This window comes from Bufo gargarizans, chromosome 2 (genome assembly GCF_014858855.1).
Source record: "Bufo gargarizans isolate SCDJY-AF-19 chromosome 2, ASM1485885v1, whole genome shotgun sequence".
NCBI lineage: Eukaryota > Metazoa > Chordata > Amphibia > Anura > Bufonidae > Bufo > Bufo gargarizans.
The window spans coordinates 261615917-261635515 of NC_058081.1; the positions used below are offsets into that span (position 1 = coordinate 261615917).

At 42.8% G+C, this 19599-nt stretch overlaps 1 protein-coding gene across 2 annotated transcripts in view; it reads right to left on the bottom strand.

The window, feature by feature from the left end:
* PLXNB2 (plexin B2) overlaps positions 1 to 19599 on the bottom strand; it is a 190045-nt gene that overhangs the window by 128145 nt on the left and 42301 nt on the right. For both annotated transcript variants that reach the window (XM_044280256.1, XM_044280257.1), the window contains exon 2: positions 12726 to 12784. The gene's annotated coding sequence lies outside the window, so the exon portion shown is untranslated. The remainder of the gene's footprint in view (positions 1 to 12725; positions 12785 to 19599) is intronic.

Here is a 19599-nt window from a genome sequence, read left to right on the forward strand (position 1 = left end):
GGATTTACAGCTTAGAGTGATGCTACACATATATGAAGTAACAGCGTCACCGGACAGTACTGTGCACTGTATCCAACATCTCTACCACGCTCTGTTGATGTGTAGACCACTGCTAAAATATAAACTGCCAGCAATAAACCAGAAATTTCAAATAATGATCTTTTGTCTAAAATGCAGGCTTTTTATCATCCCCCCCCCCCCCCTCCCCGTTACACTAATTGGTTCCTTCAGCCTCTCTAGTATTTGTATATTCCAACAAAATGTGTCAAATTTTACAATGACTTTTAAAAAATTCTTTTATTTTTGCGTTAATTTCACCAAATTTACATGTCTTTGCAGTAAATTTCCTGTGCCAGATGTCAGCTTTGTCACACGGCAAGCCTAAGTGCTATTTACATATATTGTAATGGCTGTGCATTCACCGATCCCTTGACACAATGCTATTACGCAGCACAATGTGTGGTAGAGGCTCCATTTAATGAATCCAGTTCCACAATTCGATATCTCCAGCGGGAGACTTATTTATCCACAGGTGTCAGCAACTTCTCTCTTCGTTATCACCACAGTGATTATTCCACAAAATATGTAAGGAAATATCTGTAAGTGCAAAAAAGGAAACTAACGGCTAAGAAACTGACTGTATAAACAGTCATCTTCCACACCGCACTGTTATAAAAAAAAAAATGACCAATACGTGCATTAAACGTGACTACATGAAGCCGGGTGTCACTTGTTATGGACACTAAGGCTACTTTCACACTTGCGGCAGAGGATTCCGGCAGGCAGTTCCGTCGCTGGAACTGCCTGCCTGATCCGTCAAAACATATGCAGACTGATGGCATTTGTCAGACAGATCAGGATCCTGATCAGTCTGACAAATGCATTGGAATGCCGGATCAGTCTCTCCAGTGTCATCTGGAAAAACGGATCTGGCATTTATTTTGCAGTCTGAGCATGCAAACTGATCCGTTGTTGCCGGAACACTCGGGGCCGGATCCGGCATTACTGCATGTCAATGGGAAAAAATGCCAGATCCGGCATTCGGGCAAGTGTTTCTGGAATTTTGGACGGCGATAAAACCGCAGCATGCGGTATTATCTCAGTCCTGAAGAGGCAAAACGACTGAACTGAAGACATCCTGATGCATCCTGAACGGACTGCTCTCCATTCAGAATGCATGGGGATAATCCTGAGCAATTCTTTTCTGGTATTGAGCCCTTATGACTGAACTCAGTGCTGGAAAAGAAAAACGCTACTGTGAAAGTACCCTAAGCCTGCCCCAGTAAAGGGACTTCATAAAACCATCCAGTGTGTGACAGCTCATCAATACGTTATATTTAGCAGAATCGGCAGGGAACAAACTCCTTTATAAAAGCAGCTGATGTGTGTGCTTTTTCTGCCTTGTATAAAAAAAAGAAAGCGTTTTTTAAAAAAAACTTTTTTTTATGGGTTGCTTTTTTTCACGACAATTTTTTTTATTTTTTTTAAATCCCCCAAACCCTCCCTGATGCCATCATTAAAGGGCTTGTACAGCACTACTATACTGATGACCTATCCTCAGGATTGGTTATCAATATCAGATCGGTGGGTGTCCAACTCCATGCAAACTATCTTAAAGGGGTTGTGTCAAGTATATAAGTTATCCCCTATCCAAAGTATAGGAGATAACTAGCTGATAACAGAGTGTCCAAACTGTGGGACCCCCACCAATTCTGAGAACAGGGCAGGTCCTGCATGGGCACTGCTGCTACCTTCTCTCATTAATTGGTCTGTGTGAGATTGTTAAAAAATGCGTATCTGACATGGACAAAAAAAATATACGGTCATGAGGCCTTAACGTGAAAATTCCACAGATTTTAATGCCAACATCTTGGAGGGTTCATAAAATGTAAGCCAGGACAATGCCATATTAATAACTATTAGTAAGTCCCATTTAATTCCCAGCTTAGGCTTTATTATATTATGGTGCAAATTAGCAATAGTATGAATGATTGTTGGCTTACAGCTAAGGCTTGAGTGCTTTTTATTTTCTAAGATGGTCAATGACTAGAGCAGCAGGAATATTCTTGTCTCCATCGTATGCGACTGCACCAGAGTGCACAATGACATAATACTACTCCGCTTTATATTTATGGTAAAACACGAGATTAGACCCAAGAAAACCCTCTCTCACTATAAAGTCTAAAGTCCACCAACAGCTGCAGAGGAATAAAGGCATAGTCTAACATGGGCCCCGGAGAAATTGCAGAATCCACTGACAATGCAGTTTATAAATGTGTGTATGTGAAAAAGATATTAGTTCATATGACAGAGGCGATATGTAAACCTTCAGAGTCAAAGTTCTTGCAGCATCTCAATCCATCCAAAATTAAGCAACTCTGCAAACTGTGTTGATTATAGGGGTCCCTATTGTTTTACATCTACATGTTCCAGGCCCATCTATGCACCTCCATTGTAAACAGACTTGAAGTGACCCTGTGTAGTCTCATGTTGCAGTGATAGTCCCTTTATTCTGGTCCCTACTTCTTGTTAAAGAGGTTCTCGGGAAATAATTTTAAATGGCCACCACTCCGTCCTAGAATGAGAGCAGGACTGGTTGCCTCCACTTGCACAGCTGCCTAGGGCTCCTCGCTACTCTGTTCTACACTAGATGGTAAAGTAATGCAGCCTACAATATGCCATCATGGCTGAGCAGCCTGACTGGAATGCTCACCAGTGTGCAGTATATACAAGTGCCAGAGCATAGTGTGCAGTGAGGCCCAGCAACCTCGCCCTCCCTAGCCAGTTCTACAAGTGGAGGCAACCAGTCCTGCTCCAATTCTAGGGCAGGTTGAATGAAGCCATTTTAAAACTGTTCCCCGAGAACCCCTAAAATGCACGGGCCCCTCACACGGGTTGTACTTACCTTGCTCCCCGTCACCCACGTCGCTTCTGATGCCCACACGGCCGCCCCTGCATCTCCCCGTCGCGCAGATCAAAACATCAGACAATGATGACAGGCGTTGGTCTGGTTTGGCAGCCAATAGCAGGCCGCGACGGGGAACGAGCCTCCCTAGTGTCACCCACGATGCTAGGGAGGCTCGTTCCCATCGTGGCCTGCTACTGACTGACATCTGGCTGACACTTTTTGCTGTTTTACGCTGCTCTCACCACTTTTACAAACTGGGTTGGAAAGTGGCTGTGTGTCACTATAAGTCCAGATTGATCTGTCACTTAAAAAAAAAAAAAAAAAAAAAAAAGTCTCCATTGGGGGAAGGGGTGGTAGAGTTTCATTTCTAGGCAAAGGTAGGTTTTAACTTCATTTACCAAACATGCGTTTGATAAATTTTGAGCAACTTTCGCCAACGCAAACTCAAAACAAGACTGACTTCAAAAAGTCCCAACATGATAAATTCCCTCCATCGTTTGCAGACACAAAGTGGTAAAGTGATCAAAAGGTGCAAAAGTGCTGCTCAGAGAAGCCCTCCTGTTTTCACTTTGCTTTTCAAATGTCTGGAGTATGGATCCATAGGAAGCATATCAGAGCCATACTTCACTTGTAAAGTCATGCAGAATCGACGAAAGCTAAAAGGAGCAACAAAGGTTTAGTTATCATTTAACAAAAACGTTAAAAGAAAAAAAATGTATGTAAAATTAATTTTGCAGAGTCTGAAAAAAATTAAAATTGTAGATTCACACTGAAGGCATCAAAACTATGAATTAACACATGTGGAATTATATACATAACAAAAAAGTGTGAAACAACTGAAAATATGTCATTCTAGGTTCTTCAAAGTAGCCACCTTTTGCTTTGATTACTGCTTTGCACACTCTTGGCATTCTCTTCATGAGCTTCAAGAGGTAGTCACCTGAAATGGTTTTAACTTCACAGGTGTGCCCTGTAAGGTTTAATAAGTGGGATTTCTTGCCTTATAAATGGGGTTGGGATCATCAGTTGCGTTGTGGAGAAGTCAGGTGGATACACAGCTGATAGTCCTACTGAATAGACTGTTAGAATTTGTATTATGGCAAGAAAAAAGCAGCTAAGTAAAGAAAAACGAGTGGCCATCATTACTTTAAGAAATGAAGGTCAGTCAGTCAGCCGAAAAATTGGGAAAACTTTGAAAGTGTCCCCAAGTGCAGTCGCAAAAACCATCAAGCGCTACAAAGAAACTGGCTCACATGCGGACCGCCCCAAGAAAGGAAGACCAAGAGTCACCTCTGCTGCGAGGATAAGTTCATCCGAGTCACCAGCCTCAGAAATCGCAGGTTAACAGCAGCTCAGATTAGAGACCAGGTCAATGCCACACAGAGTTCTAGCAGCAGACACATCTCTAGAACAACTGTTAAGAGGACTACTGTGTGAATCAGGCCTTCATGGTAGAATATCTGCTAGGAAACCACTGCTAAGGACAGACAACAAGCAGAAGAGACATGTTTGGGCTAAAGAACACAAAGGAATGGACATTAGACCAGTGGAAATCTGTGCTTTGGTCTGACGAGTCCAAATTTGAGATCTTTGGTTCCAACCACCGTGTCTTTGTGCGACGCAGAAAAAGGTGAACAGATGGACTCTACATGCCTGGTTCTCACCGTGAAGCATGGAGGAGGAGGTGTGATGGTGTGGGGGTGCTTTGCTGGTGACACTGTTGGGGATTTATTCAAAATTGAAGGCATACTGAACCAGCATGGCTACCATTGCAGCGGCATGCTATTCCATCTGGTTTGCGTTTAGTTGGACCATCATTTATTTTTCAACAGGACAATGACCCCAAACACACCTCCAGGCTGTGTAAGGGCTATTTGACCATGAAGGAGAGTGATGGGGTGCTGCACCAGATGACCTGGCCTCCACAGTCAACGAACCTGAACCCAATTGAGATGGTTTGGGGTGAGCTGGACCGCAGAGTCAAGGCAAAAGGGCCAACAAGTGCTAAGCATCTCTGGGAACTCCTTCAAGACTGTTGGAAGACCATTTCAGGTGACTACCTCTTGAAGCTCATGAATGAGAAGGTGTGTCCAAACTTTTGGTCTGTACTGTGTGTGTGTGTGTGTGTATATATATATATATATATATGACACACATACACACACATATAAATCACCACAATTGCCATAGATTAAAAAATGTTTAAACTGCGGAATTGCTTTCCCCCAACCAATTAAAATTAAAAAAAGTTTCTCCATACGTGAACTGTGCCAAAAAATGGCGCAATTAAAAACCACAACTCATCCAGCTAAAAACAAGCCCGAATGTGGACAGAAAAATAAAAGCTATGGCTCTTGGAAGGTAGGGAAGAATAAAAACGACTGTGTCGTTAAGGGGTTAAAAAGTGATTACGGGGCAGACAGTAATCCACTGAAGGACACCGCGGGCATGGCTACTGACAACAGAATGCACTGCAGTACACGGAAAATGAGGCAGCCTTTGTTAAATGTCCCTTTAAGGGACAAACTGCTCATCCACAAACAAAAAGCCTAGGAGAACGGAGAAGCCGGAATTGTCACTTTGTTTTACCAGTCACACAATGCTCCCAAAACATTACAGCTCGTCTCCTCCAGAAACACATGTGCTGCCCAAATTTATAAAGGGAAAGTGAACCCTATAATCTCGTTATCACCCTGTCAAGCGAGTTAATGGTCATTATCATGAGCAGATTCTTATGTTATCAAGGAAGTCAGAGCATCATTGCTACTTGTCAGCGGATAATGAAGAGGCTTAGCTCTGCAATTAAGTCAGTGGAAATGTGCAGTTGTACTGTAGTTTTCAGCTGCAACTTTCTACCACAAAACACCACATTGATATTCGCCTGCGCCCTGTGGTTCCAACAAATCACAGGAGCATTGTAATTTACTCTACATCCATTCGACTGAAAGGGAACAAACATACAAAATCTGAGACAAAGGAACTGAACAATACAGGAAGCCATTCAGGAGTATACATCCTGAGGACAAGAGATATTGCAAAGCCAAAGTGGCGTATACAATGCTGGACAGATGTTTTCTGTTAACTCTGGAATCCAGGCCGCAGACAAGTCATGTATACATTGTCATTAATATCATAGCACGTCACCGAGAAGTCCTGGATCTATCTCCCCAGCCATAAAAAGACTAAATTCACTCCGAGTCTGGGTGTCACTTGTCAGATTTCTTGGGCAGACTGTCCCAAGCTCTTACAAGATAAAAGTGGACAAAAACAAAAAGCTAGTTTTAACATAAAAGGTGTGATCAATGCAAAAAATAAATAAATAAAAAAAAAATATTTTTTTTTTACCGGTTTCAGTCTAAGGGCTCATGCACACGGCTGTTGCTATTTTTGCAGATCTGCAAAACACAGATACCAGCATTGTGTGTTCCACATTTTGCGCAACATCCTGCCCTTTATAGAACTGTCCTATCCTTGCCCGTAAAACAAACAGCACATGGGTCCATATCCGACCAGCCAAAAATCTGATTTGGACAAAAAATGCATTCGTGTGCATGAGCCCTACGGGGCCAGTTTTTTTGGAGCCGATTCTGGAGCATTTCTGTCTCTAAATCATCTAAAAAAAAAAAAAAAAAAATAGCTTACCATTCATTTCAATAGGAAACGGACCCTATATTTGGACCCATTCATTTTAACGGGTCTGCAAAAATCCCTATATATATTAGATAGTTGGCCAATGCTGCCAACGTCAGTGGGTTTGATCTACTTTCATCCAATGTGTATGGACAATGGAGTCTGGTCACAAGGATGTAGAGTCAGCCCCTGCTCTATAATAAGAACACACTTATTTTCACAGCCCTTAGACCAGGTTCTTGTCCCCATTGGCCTTTCCATCAGAACCATACATTTGTATAACTGGAATCGGGATTCAAATGTAGGATGAGGACATTCACTTCAGTGAGGCAGAGTCCAAAGGATTCCTCTTTGGGCTGTGTTTGACCTGCTTTCTGCTGGTTTCAAGCTTTTTCCCCAGACAGAATAGTGTGGTAGCCTCTGACATTCCTTCTCATAGAAACTGAAGGGTATTGTTGCAGGACAAACTCTTTAATGGAGAATGCTTCAGACTGCTAAAACACGAGAGAGATAATAAAGTCAGGTAATACTTCGTTTTTTCTTTCAAATCAGCAGTCTGCTTATCGCCAAGACAGTGTAAAGAATGTTGGACACCAAGTATCAGCATTCTTCAGGTTAAAAATTAATTTTTTTCCTGTTTTTGGTGACAACCTTTGCACCTTCAATATGTTCCCAAGAAGAAGAAACACCTTGACTAAAGCATTACACTTGCCAGACTCTTGCACTCAAGATGTCCCAGCTGTTTAAGTCCCCTCATTTCACCACCAAGAGTGAGAGAAAATGAGGTATTTCAATTTCATATCCTCAGCCAAGATCAATTTACATGGTTGAGAGAAGGGAAACAGACTATTTTATAGCAGCAAATGCTGTTGATCCAAAAGAGTTTAAGAAAAAGAATTTGACAAGATTCCAGAATGTTTCAGACTTTAATCTAAAAAGCTCATTTTGTCTTAAGAGAAAAAAACACCACTAATGAAAAGGAAAAATGAAAACTAAAGTTGGCCAGACATGCGCTTCTGGCAGAAAGATCTTTCAAGTGACCATTTCAAATAATGATGTCCTGTTAGGCTTTGTTCACATCACCTTTCAGCCTTTGCGCTCTCTTGCTCCGTTTAGGAGCAGGAGAATGGGAAGGACGGATTCAGCACATAACTGAGCCAAACAGATCCTAAGGATCCCATAGACTATAATGGGGTTCGTTAGGTTTCCGCTCAGAATAATTTTTTGGAGCAGAGACAAAAGTAGTGCATGCAGGACTTTGTCTCCGCTTCAAAAATCTTCCTCTGAGCGGAAACCTTACTGACCCCATTATAGTCTATGGGATCCTTAGGATCCATTTGGCTCAGGTATGTGCCGAATCCGTCCTTCCGTTCTCCTGCTTCTAAACAAACAGGTGAACGGAAAGGATGAACGGTGATTTGAACGAAGCCTAAACAAGCATTCTGGCCAAATCTACACTTTAAAGCACCTTTGCATTGACTTTTCTTATTGTAAATTTGCTTTTGTTATGAAGAATTAAGTAACTTTATAAAACGCGTTCAATAAACTATTACACCGCCATTTTGCTGTTGTAGTGCCTAAGCAAATCCTTTCACAGAGCAGCTGGTTGTCCACTGGTTTTAACCTAGATTGGACAGCACACTGCTCCTGTGTTGGGTCACTGCTTGTAAATGGCAGATCAGAGTGTGGAAAGGGTGGAAAGCAACCAGAGAGGGCAGATGACACAAGCTGTTCCAAAGCGTAGCTATAAGGGCACCACATATGGCAGTGCGCAGGTTGGGGGCAGGAAGTTCAGAGGCAGGTAAGGACTAAAGAAGTGTCTGTTAGCACAAGTGAGAGGTGATCCCTCATAGACTAAGAGGAAAGCAATACAGGGATGAAGCTGTGTCGCTATATCTAAATCTATAGCATCCTGGAGTTACAAACCTCCCATCCAGCATGAACTACAAAGAAGGTCACATCCAAATGCAAAAAGTCTGAAACCAGAAGCAAGTTGTAAACTGAATATCCAGGGTCTGAAAAGGAGTGAAGAAATGATCATTGAATTTTTTTTATAATTATATATACGGTATATATATATATATATTATATTTATATTTTAAGACTGTACTCCGGAATAGTGTTAAAAAGCAAACTGAAGTTTATTCACCCATATTATGGCAAGGCTTGCCATAATATGGGTGAATAAACTTCAGTTTGATTTTTAACACTATTCCGGAGTGCAGTCCTACTTCTTCCTTTCCTACATTATTGGGGATTGCCGCTACCCTACGTTGGACTTTGCACCCGCGCTCTGGCTGGTGCTCCCACTGGACTCTACCACCTGTATGCCATCCGTTTAGTTTTTTTATTTTAGTTTTTTTGCAGATCCATTGTAACAATGCCTAAAATGGACACGAATAGGACATGTTCTATTTTATTTTTTATTTTTTGCAGGACTACGGAACGGACATTTTTTGCGGACCCATTGAAATGAATGGGTCCGCTTCCTATCCGCAAAAAAAAACCCAAAAACAAACGGACACGGTACCAAACAACGTTCGTGTGCATGTAGCCTTAAATAGTGCAGGAGTCATGAGAGGCTGACGGCCAACAGCAATACTGTGGGGCTGGAGTACACACGCAGAAAACTGCTCCAGAATGTAAGACAAATGTTAGATTTGCAATGGTAAATCAACTAAAGACGTTATAATTAATCCCAAGCCAATAATTTCAGATATATAAATAGATAATAGACAAGCTCATCCTGAAAGTTTACAAGAATGCTGCAGGCACTTTAATATTAAATCACTTGAACACAAACAGTGATGGCCTAATGATCTCCATGTTGTGTATAGTTCCAATTCTAATTAGATACAGTGATTGTAAAACGATTGTAGTGTCTAATGACACAATAACAGCCATACTTTATAGAAAACCAGTGAGGCGCAACCTGTTACATTACTACAATATGCAACCATATCTTGTGCTTCTATCTTGAGACTGATTAGTGCGAGTCTAGGCAAAATAGACTGAAAATACAAGTTAGGCAGTTTTTTCATATCTTGGGGAACAAACAATCATAATCAAGTGTCGTTCGCTATGGCATTGCCGCCTCACCCAAAATGATCACAGCATAATGGCATGCCTCTTATTTCCATAAGGTGTCAAGCATGCATCTGAATGTTAATTTACTTTACGAAAGATACTGGGCAGGATTCTGAAAAAAACAAGAGCACTAATAGCGTAGTAATCACAATTATGCTCCACACACCGTGAAACTTCTTTGGCGCTTATGGAAGGCTCTTGAAGGCCGCTGAGTACATCAGTAAAGAGTCCTCATTTCTTGCCAATCACACCTTCAGTATTTTTATCATGTAAGAGTAGTCATCCAGGCAGTAGTAGAACAAAGTATTCAATGTAGAAAGCCAAAGGCTTGTACTGAATGTTTTAGTCCATCAGCCCTTCTTCAGGGGATGGCTGTAACATGGATGTGGTGTGCCCTAGAGAACCTGAACAATGTAACTTGCTGAAACGTTGTGCTGGGCGACTTAAAGGGGTTGTCCGGGTTCAGAGCTGAACCCGGACATACCCTTATTTTCACCCAGGCAGCTCCCTGAGGTGAGAAGCTTCCGCCCAGCAGTGTGTTTGGTGACATCAACGGCTCTGATGGGTGGGCTTTAGGGCCGTTTTAGCCATTTTACTGGCTAGAGCAGCGCTAAAGCCCGCCCATCAGTGCCGGTGACGTCACCAGGCTTCCTGGCAGCCCCATAGAGAGAGCCTCGATACGTCACTGGAACCCCTAAAAATGTATTTTCCCTGCATGATTTAGCGCAGGGCAAAGGAGAGCATCGGAGCATGAATTGCTCCGTTGCTCAAGTCAGGGGGGCTGCCTGGGTGAAAATGGAGGCATGTCCGGGTTCAGCTCGGAACCCGGACAACCCCTTTAAAGGATTTTTTTTTTCTGCCAGTTAAAACTAGATAACACATTTTTTTATTTTTTTTTACACTAATCTGTTAATTTTCTGAGATGTAGGTTTGTTTATTCTATTTCCTTAACATGATTATGGGGACTTCCATTTTGCCTTGAGCTCTTCTTAACAGCATTTACAAGGCATTAGGAAAATTGCTTTATAGAAGTCACATGGTCTATAGACACAATGGTCAGAAGGGGACCCTATTTACTTCTATGGGAGAGTTTCCTAGGCATGGTGTGTGTGTGTGTGTGTGTGTGTGTGTGTGTGTGTGTAGGCATGGTGTGTGTGTGTGTGTGTGTGATATATTATACACACACACACACACACACACACCCCAATATATAACCAAGAAGTGGCTCCTATTAGGCTTACTGGCCAGTGCAAGAACTTCAGGATTTTGTGTGTTTTTTTTGTTTTGTTTAAAATATAGATATTGACACGGAAAATGAAAAATAACACAAAAATAATCTTTAAAAACTTGTTTAAACATAAAAAGGTGCTTTAAACATTAGGTAATTTTCTGATGACACGTTTCTTTTAAGGGTTCACTGCCACATTTTGGTCTTTAGAGACTTACATGTGGAGTTGGACAACCATTTTTGTTAAGTCCCGCAATGACCAACGGCTAGAGGACCATAACATAGCAAAACAGGTCCACAAGACCTCAACTGTTCTTCCATATGTCTACCATTTCATACAGTTTATTCTATACAAATCTGACAGGACATTTTTTAGCCCTTTTGTACAATTAATTGCACTTCGTTTCTTGTTTACTGAATGGATGGAAGACACTTTACACAGCAGATTGCGAGCAATGCACATCCTTAAAGGGGTTATCCAAGAAAAGATATTTAGGACTTATTCTCAGGATAGGTCATCAGTATCCTCTGCTAGGTGTGACACTCGGGGCCACCGCCGATCAGCTATTAGAAGAGGCCTTGAGCACTGCAGCCTCATCCTGGCCCAGTGACATCACTGTACATTGGTCATATGGTCTAGTTGCAGCTCAGCCCCATTCAAGTCAATGAGCTGCAATACCAAGCACAGCCACTATAGAATGTACGGCACTATTCTCGGAAATCTGCCGGGTGCCTGCATGGATTACCAGAGCTCCAGTGATCACAGGCGCTCCCCGAAACAGCTCATCGGTGGGGACGCTAATGTGATAATGATGGCCTATCCTGAGGGCAAGTCATAATTTTTTACAGGATAACCCCTTTTAAAGAGGATCTGTCACCACTCCAAACAGGTCTATTTTCAGTTAATACTTATAAGTCCTATGAAATTAACAATTCTGCAGCATCTTTTCTCATAACTCTGTATTGCGCTATTCCTCTGTTGAGTACATTTATGATTAAAATTAATGTACAGATTACCAGTTAAAGGGATTCTGTCACCTCTTTTTACCCTATAGAGATATGGACATGCACAGCTAGATCGCCGCTAGCAAGTCTGCAATATACCTGTCCCATATCGCTGAGTGGTTTTATTGAGTGTAAAAAATGATATATATATATATATATATATATATATATATATATATGTGTAAATCAGCCTGGTAAGGAGCCCTGCACCGCTGCATCAATGAATCTCCTCCTTGCTCACGAAGTCAGATCGCCGTAATCTCGCGATGTGCGAGCTTGCGAATGCGCAGTGCTGGCATAGTGTTCCTTCCCTGTGCTGGTATCAGCCTCAGGGAAGGAACACTATGCCGACACTGCGCGAGCTCCTGCATCGCAAGATTACGGCGATCTGATTATGTGAGTGAGCAAGGAGGAGATTCCTGGATACAGGCGGCGCTGTGCTCCTTCACAGGGGACGTGGCTGTGCTCCAGACCGTTAGTGCAGCCCCTTGGGCTCCTTACCCGGTTGATTTACATATCTATAAAATCATTTTTTACACTCAGTAAAACCATTTAGATATATGGCACAGGTATATTGCGGACATGCTAGCGGCGATCTAGCCATGCATGTCCGCATCTTTATAGGGTAAAAAGAATCCCTTTAAAGGTTTGTCACTATCCAGTCTGACAATGCAGAATCTCATTTCATAGGGAATACAAGTATCTACTAAAACAGACATGTCAGAAATGAGGACAAGTCCTATTCGAATATACTGCACACATAAAATCCTAGTACTAAAATGTCAGTTTAATTTTCTTACAATATCTTATGAGGATTTCATAAATACATAAAGACCAAAATAAAAAAAATAAAAAAAATATGCCTACCTTTAAAAATTCCGAAAAATTAGACATGTAATATCCAGTTTTATTGTGTAGATTCAAACCTAGAAGCAAAATTAAAATATAAAAATGTCAGTGTACAGATCTAGCAAAGTTCAGTATCGCAAATGAATACACAAAAAACAAGTCTTCAGTTAGGCCCCGTTTACACAGGTCCAGTTTTGCTGGACCCATTTTTGAACAGCAAAAGACTAAATCAAGGATCCAAGATGAAGGACCTGGTCTAATCCATCATTCTACCCCTTGCCTGACAACTGGTTTGTCAAGAGTCTGCTTATTACCTGGACCAATATTACAGACAAAAGCCTCCATACACAGTATTGTTGGCCGAACCTTTTGTTCTTCTGGGGGGTAAGTTGCCACCAGAGACATCTGTCGGTGCCCTTCTCTCGCCATTGAAAACACATTCATATACTGGCGGGTGGTGAGGCAGTCAGCATAGATCGTAATTGAAGGTGTATGGGCCCCAGTAAAAAGTTTGCACTAATGGGTGGAGTTCTTTTGGGGAACTGTTGACAGGAGATATACGGTCTTTGTGTAAAACTACAGTACATAGCTGTTCTAGTGTGAGCACAAGTGGTGCGGAGACCATGGTGGAGACTAGATTGTGCAAGCACTGTACGGCAATAACTCTTCTGAATTCAAAATAACCATTATCAATGTAAAATGATTCTATCTAGATCAATTAACTTAAAGGGGTTGTCCGGGCTTTTTCATATTGATGACCTATCCTCAGGATAGGTTATCAATATCAGATTGGCAGGGGTCCGACTCCCCACACCTCCACTAATCAGCTGTATGAGGAGTCTGCGTGCACAGTGCTGCCTCCAATCTCTCTTCCTGTCCGCTGCTGTATGTCTATGGGACAGCAGCAGCAGATCGGAAGAGAGAAGGGAGACCCCTGCCGATCCGATATTGATGATCTGTCATCAATAGAAAAAGCCTGAAGAACCCCTTTAATAAACATGTTCTGTCGAGTCTTTTTCACTATGCTCTAGAAGACCTTGATTGGTCTAGAACAGGGATCAGCAACCTTCGGCACTCCAGCTGCTGTTAAACTAGAACTCCCAGCATGCACTCTTACTAGTCTGTTCTTATAACTCCTATAAGGGTGAAAGTAGAATTATGGGAGCTGTAGTTTCAGACGTTGCCGTTTCTGCAGCATTAATGCACCAAAAACCGCAATGTTTTATTGCCGTTTTTGGTGCGGATAAGGCTACTTTCACACTAGCGTTCGATCGGATCCGTTCTGAACGGATCCGATCATATTAATGCAGACGGAGGCTCCGTTCAGTACGGATCCGTCTGCATTAATAACTTAGAAAAAATTCTAAGTGTGAAAGTAGCCTGAGCGGATCCGTTCAGACTTTCAATGTAAAGTCAATGGGGGACGGATCCGCTTGAAGATTGAGCCATATGGTGTCATCTTCAAGCGGATCCGTTCCCATTGACTTACATTGTAAGTCTGAACGGATCCGCTCGCCTCCGCACGGCCAGGCAGGACAGCTCAACGCTGCAAGCAGCGTTCAGCTGTCTGCCTGTCCGTGCGGAGGCGAGCGGAGCGGAGGCTGAACGCCGCCAGACTGATGTAGTCTGAGCGGATCCGCTCCATTCAGACTGCATCAGGGCTGGACGGAGGCGTTCGGGTCCGCTCGTGAGCTCCTTCAAACGGAGCTCACGAACGGACCTATGAACGCTAGTGTGAAAGTAGCCTCAGATGCGGTTTCACCACCGATCTAACCCTTCCATTAAAAAGCGTGAAATCCGCAGCTAAAACTGTAAACATAATTGACACACTGCAGATTTTGAAATCCACACGGAAAAAAAAAAAAAATGTAAAGTGTACATGATATTCGTCTTTGCTGGTACTGTAATATGTTGCAGTTTTTCTGCGTGGGAATCTACGCCGATAAACCACATGTATTCCGCAACGTGTGCAGGAGGCATAAAGCTTTCTATCCTGTTACACAAATGTCCTGCACCAACTTTAAACATCTCACTAACGACTTGTACAAAGGGTCTGATGATTCAGCAGAATGACATTCAAACAAACATCCACATGAAATATTGCCGCCCCCCCCAACAAATGATTCAGGCACAAGCATGAATTTACCCATCTAGGAGGGAAGGGATGCAAGTGAGCTCTTAACAAGCTCTGCCGCTAATGCCACCATATGTAAGGCAGCTATCCTAGAAGTCAATGTTCAGCTCTTAAAATAAGCCTTGAGATATGACTTGGATATTAAGTAAGCCAGCACCCCATCTGCAGACAGCTGTTTCGGGCTGATTGCCCTTCATCAGTGCAGAGCAGAGTGTACTAGCTTAACTGGGTAGGATGCCTGTGTCTGGGTAAGGGGGGGGGGGACTAACTCTCCTTAACCACTTCAGCCCCGCTAGGTGAAACCCCCTTCATGACCAGAGCACTTTTTACACTTCGGCACTACACTCCTTTCACCGTTTATCGCTCGGTCATGCAACTTACCACCCAAATGAATTTTACCTCCTTTTCTTCTCACTAATGGAGCTTTCATTTGGTGGTATTTTATTGCTGCTGACATTTTTACTTTTTTTGTTATTAATCAAAATGTAACGATTTTTTTGGCAAAAAAATGACATTTTTCACTTTCAGCTGTAAAATTTTGCAAAAAAAACGACATCCATATATAAATTTTTCGCCAAATTTATTGTTCTAGATGTCTTTGATAAAAAAAAAATGTTTGGGCAAAAAAAAAAATGGTTTGGGTAAAAGTTATAGCATTTACAAACTATGGTACAAAAATGTGAATTTCCGCTTTTTGAAACAGCTCTGACTTTCTGAGCACCTGTCATGTTTCCTGAGGTTCTACAATGCCCAAACAGTAGAAAAACCCCACAAATGACCCCATTTCGGAAAGTAGACACCCTAAGGTATTCGCTGATGGGCATAGTGAGTTCATAGAACTTTTTATTTTTTTTGTCACAAGTTAGCGGAAAATGATGATGATTTTATTTTTTATTTTTTTTCTTACAAAGTCTCATATTCCACTAACTTGCGACAAAAAATAAAAAATTCTAGGAACTCGCCATGCCCCTCACGGAATACCTTGGGGTGTCTTCTTTCCAAAATGGGGTCACTTGTGGCGTAGTTATACTGCCCTGGCAATTTAGGGGCCCAAATGTGTGAGAAGAACTTTGCAATCAAAATGTGTAAAAAATGACGGGTGAAATCCAAAAGGTGCACTTTGGAATATGTGCCCCTTTGCCCACCTTGGCAGCAAAAAAGTGTCACACATGTGGTATCGCCGTACTCAGGAGAAGTTGGGGAATGTGTTTTGGGGGGTCATTTTACATATACCCATGCTGGGTGAGAGAAATATCTTGGCAAAAGACAACTTTTCCCATTTTTTTATACAAAGTTGGCATTTGACCAAGATATTTTTCTCAGCCAGCATGGGTATATGTAAAATGACACCCCAAAACACATTCCCCAACTTCTCCTGAGTACGGCGATACCACATGTGTGACACTTTTTTGCAGCGTAGATGCGCAAAGGGGCCCAAATTCCTTTTAGGAGGGCATTTTTAGACATTTGGATCCCAGACTTCTTCTCACACTATCGGGCCCCTAAAAAGCCAGGGCAGTATAAATACCCCACATGTGACCCCACTTTGGAAAGAAGACACCCCAAGGTATTCAATGAGGGGCATGGCGAGTTCCTAGAATTTTTTATTTTTTTTGCATAAGTTAGCGGATATTGATTTTTTTTTGTTTTTTTCTCACAAAGTCTCACTTTCCGCTAACTTAGGACAAAAATTTCAATCTTTCATGGACTCAATATGCCCCTCACGGAATACCTTGGGGTGTCTTCTTTCCGAAATGGGGTCACATGTGGGGTATTTATACTGCCCTGGCTTTTTAGGGGCCCTAAAGCGTGAGAAGAAGTCTGGAATATAAATGTCTAAAAATGTTTACGCATTTGGATTCCGTGAGGGGTATGGTGCGTCCATGTGAGATTTTATTTTTTGATACAAGTTAGTAGAATATGAGACTTAGTAAGAAAAAACAAAAACAAACAAAAAATTTCCGCTAACTTGTGCCAAAAAAAAATGTCTGAATGGAGCCTTACCAGGGGGGGGGGGGGGGGGGTGATCAATGACAGGGGGGTGATCAATGACAGGGGGGTGATGACCCATATAGACTCCCTGATCACCCCCCTGTCATTGATCACCCCCCCTGTAAGGCTCCATTCAGACATCCGCATGATTTTTTACGGATCCATGAATACATGGATCGGATCCACAAAACGCATGCGGACGTCTGAATGGAGCCTTACAGGGGGGTTATCAATGACAGGGGGTGATCAGGGTAATCAGGGTGATCACCCCCCTGTCACTGATCACCCCCCCTGTAAGGCTCCATTCAGACATCAGCATGATTTTTTACGGATCCATGGATCGGATCCACAGAACGCATGCGGACGTCTGAATGGAGCCTTACAGGGGGGTTATCAATGACAGGGGGTGATCAGGGTGATCACCCCCCTGTCACTGATCACCCCCCCTGTAAGGCTCCATTCAGACATCCGCATGATTTTTTACGGATCCATGGATACATGGATCGGATCCACAAAACGCATGCGGACGTCTGAATGGAGCCTTACAGGGGGGTTATCAATGACAGGGGGGTGATCAGGGAGTGTATATGGGTGATCACCCGCCTGTCATTGATCACCCCCTGTAAGGCTCCATTCAGACGTCCGCATGTGTTTTGCGGATCCGATCCATGTATCCGTAAAAATCATGCGGACGTCTGAATGGAGCCTTACAGGGGAGTGATCAATGACAGGGGGGTGATCAATGACAGGGGGTGATCAGGGAGTGTATATGGGTGATCACCCGCCTGTCATTGATCACCCCCCTGTAAGGCTCCATTCAGATGTCCGTATGCTTTTTGCGGATCCGATCCATGTATCCGTGGATCCGTAAGAATCATACGGACGTCTGAACGGAGCCTGACAGGGGGGTGATCAATGACAGGGCGGTGATCAATGACAGGGGGGTGATCAGGGAGTTTATATGGGGTGATCATGGGTGATCAGGGGGTTTATAAGGGGGTTAATAAGTGACGGGGGGGGGGGGGGGGTGTAGTGTGGTGTTTGGTGCTACTGTACTGACCTACCTGAGTCCTCTGGTGGTCGATCCTAACAAAAGGGACCACCAGAGGACCAGGTAGGAGGTATATTAGACGCTGTTATGAAAACAGCGTCTAATATACCTGTTAGGGGTTAAAAAATTCGGATCTCCAGCCTGCCAGCGAGCGATCGCCGCTGGCAGGCTGGAGATCCACTCGCTTACCTTCCGTTCCTGTGAGCGCGCGCGCCTGTGCGCGCGCGTTCACAGGAAATCTCGGCTCTCGCGGGAGGACGCGTATATGCGTCCACCCAGAAGAGCAGGACCGCCGGCAGGACGCAATCCTGCGTACGGCGGTCCTAAGGTGGTTAAGGATGTCTCGAGGCTTATTTTAAGAGCTGAACATTGACTTCTAGGATAGCTGCCTTACTTACATCTGGTGGCATTAGAGGCAGAGCTTGTTAAGAGCTCACTTACATTCCTTCCCTCCCAGAAGAGCATGTATGGCCTATACGTCTCCGCACACTGATTAAGGTGCTCTCTTCCTAAGGAGAGTTAGTTCCCCCCCTTTACCCATCTAGGTATCATTCTAGAAATGGCAGGACTCTGAAGTAGATACATATATACAAAAGAACAAAGTGACGGGGGCACAGAAAAGGGGAAAGGTACAAGTACGGTAGACAACAGACACATTTACAGACTAGTTTCATACATCAGGCAGGAAAACTAGAGTCTCTATGGGATGCTCAATAACCCTTAAACAAATAAAATAGAAAGGTTTAGTTAATAAACCACAAAGACTAGCACAACCTGTCAGGTAAAATGGAATCTGGGAATATATAAAAGGAAGGTATGAACATTTAGGAAAATATTAGATTCTACTTTCAAGCTAGAAAACAAGATTTCTGACAGTAAAGGGCTTAAATAATATGCAGACTCTGGTAATGTAAATTGTGCTGTCAAATCAAGAGGATTCATCTCCAGAGGGCCGACCTCTACGCAACAGAGCATTACTATGCCTAGAAAGATAGCCGATTTAAAGGGCATGTGTCTCCTCTAGATTTAGAGTAATTATCCCCTTAATGACCAGGCCTAAAAGGGCATTATGACTAGACACTGTCATTTAGAGCAGGTGACACTGTCATTTTTTTTTTTGCGATGTTTTTTCAAGTGATGCATACGGCTCTTTGATACTTGATGTTGATATTTGTATATTGTATTTGTAGAATTTTTCCCATCTTTTAGTTTTATTTTGGGGAAAACTGCAGAAGATGCATAGCTCTTTATTTATTCAATGTGCAAATTGACACCAAAACAAATTATTAAAAGGGTCCTTTATTTTGTGTCAATCATTTTGGTATATAATACCCAAAGCCTTGTGTGCACTGACTGCTATTGCAACCATTTCAGTTGCCATTTATTTTATTTGTACATACACAATATGTCCTCCAAGAGGTGACCTCTTGGAGGACATATTGTGTATGTACAAATAAAATAAATGGCAACTGAAAAGGACTTTTTCATTCTTCACTGTTCCACTGTAATTAGGGCCTCCATAGGAGCCTGTAGGGGCAGGTCAGATTTGGGTCTGCTAACACCCAGGAGCTCTGCTATGCTTGAGAACCCCCGGCAATCACACAATCCAATAGAAGACGCAGGATAGCTGCTTCCTCTATGCACTGAATAGGACCCAATGAGAAGGCGGTAAAGAAAGCGCCTGTTGTCTCTCTTCTAGACTGAGTGCACAGGGT